At 29.1% G+C, this 2,500-nt stretch overlaps 1 pseudogene; it reads left to right on the top strand.

Annotated features, from left to right (window-relative positions):
- Positions 1-2,500, top strand: part of LOC119577914 — a 42,689-nt pseudogene that overhangs the window by 38,217 nt on the left and 1,972 nt on the right.

Genomic DNA, 2,500 nt, shown 5'->3' with positions numbered 1-2,500 from the left:
AATACTATTGTGATTTAATCCTTTTTTTTCAAAATAAGTATGACCGCGATCATTATCATTATTGTTATTGTATCACCATTCTTATTACTATTTCCAATATTATTAAAATTGTTATTATCATTATTCTTCTTGATATCATTGTGTATTATCATTATTATCGTTATTACTGTCATCATCATCATTACTACTATCATCATTATTATTATTATCATTACTATCATTATCATTATTATTATTACTGTTACTTACTACTAAACTTGCTATTATTATTATAATCATTACTAGCACCCTTTTCTCTCTGATCTCCACACTTTCTTCTCCCCCTTCCTTTCTCTTTCCCTTCCTACTTATCATCTTAGCCTACGCTCTCGTGTAAATTAAGAAGCATAAACGAACGGTCAAACTATCTTATTGCAGTGTGCTTGCCTTGAAGAAAAAAAATAATAGTAGTAATAATAATAACTATGATAATGATAGTAATAATGATGATGACAATAACATTGATAATAATGATAATGATAATAATATAATGATGGATGATGATAACAATAATAATAATAATAATAATAATAACAATAACAGCAATAATAAGAACAATAACTATGATAATAAAGTTGATAACAATGATAATAAGGGTTGTGATGATAATAGAGTCAGAATATGATTTTATTAGGATCGCAATATAGTGCCTTGAAGCGCGCGCACGATTTTTCAGCATATATTTTATTAATCATTACCCCATTTTCCCTTAAAATAAATAAATAAATAAAAATAGATAAAAAAGTCTTTAACTGGCAGTCACATGGTTATATTTTTTTTATAAAGGCGTCACATGGCAACATTACACCAAAGTAGAGCTTTCTTTTTAACTCGGGAATATAAAGTATGATTTATGGCGTAATGTCTATAAAGCATAACTTGCGAATAGGTTGGACGAGCGAAATACAAGTAGAATTATGATATAGGTTATTCGTATTATTATTATTGTCATTCTTATTATATTCTTTGTTATTATCATAATTATTACATTGTATTACCATCAATATCTTTATCACGATTTTTTTTTCTATAATTACTTCCTTGTGATATCATTATAAATTTTATTACTGGAAATGTGACTAATATTACCATCATCATCATTGTTATTATTATCATTATCATTATCATTATCATTTTATTATTATTATTATTATTATTTATACGTTTGGCCTACCGTTCGCACAAACTATTAATATTGTACTCCAAAACCATGTTATATGTGAGTGCTACCCTGAAGACGCTTAATTTTGATATAAATTGGGGGGATAATTACACACATATATAAAGGCATTATATTCCGAATCTATTAGATTATTATCATCATTATCATTGTAGCTATTATCATCATTATTAGTATTAGTAGTAGGTAGTAGTAGTTTAACATCATCGTTATTATTATTAGCATAATATTAGCATAAAGAATTTAGATCGTCAGCTTTTATACATTCATTATTAACACGACTAAAAATAACTATATCATCCTGTCATCATAATTTTCATCATTATCATTATTATCATTATTATCATTATTGTTAGTAGTAGTAGTATATTATCAATATGACTTTCATACTCATTATTGTTTATTGTTATCATCATTATTATTATTGTCATTACTATTATCCTTATCATTATTGTTATTGTTATTATTATTATTGTTGTTGTTGTTGTTATTGTTTTATTATTATTATTATTATTACTATTGTTATTACTATCATTATCATTGTTATTACAGTTGTTGTTGTTGTTATTATTATAATAATTATTATAATAATAATAAAATAATAATAATAATAAAAAATAGTAATGATAATAATGACAATAATAATAATAATGTTACGCCGACCGCCTTGTCTCTCTGCCACCAACACAAGGCAGGCTAGGCAGACAGCGTGCTATCCACAGGGTCGTGAACACTGAACAGCTCCAAGAGGCACCGAGCACCACAGCGTCCCAGAACACCACAAGGGGGAAACCCCACGTGGCAAGGCAGGGCACGAAATAATCACAAAATGACAGGATTTCCTTTATTTACACAAGTTATTTACCCGTACACTTTTCTATAGGCACAATACAGGGGGAAACCAGCATGTCACACTGCACGATACAGCTTATAACAGGGCAACACAAAGTTTATCAGGTCACAAGGGCACACACCAGGTCTTCACAGGAGCAGCACCCAACTCCCTCCCTCTTGGCTTGTTCCTCCGCCCCTCCGCTCACAGCCAGTTGCGTGATGTTTGCCCAGGTCCCTTCATGTTAACACATGCCCAGGTCATCCTTTCATGTTAACACATGTTTCGCACAGAGACAAAGACCCACTGGGGTAGCAATAATAATAATAATGATTATTATTATGATGATTAGATTATTTTTATTATTATTATTACAATTACAATTATCATATATATATTCATTACATAATCATCAAATCTCTTATCCAAAATTGTTTTTTGTTGTCGTT

This window comes from Penaeus monodon, chromosome 2, assembly GCF_015228065.2.
Source record: "Penaeus monodon isolate SGIC_2016 chromosome 2, NSTDA_Pmon_1, whole genome shotgun sequence".
Lineage (NCBI taxonomy): Eukaryota > Metazoa > Arthropoda > Malacostraca > Decapoda > Penaeidae > Penaeus > Penaeus monodon.
This window is presented reverse-complemented; position numbering and strand designations above follow the sequence as displayed.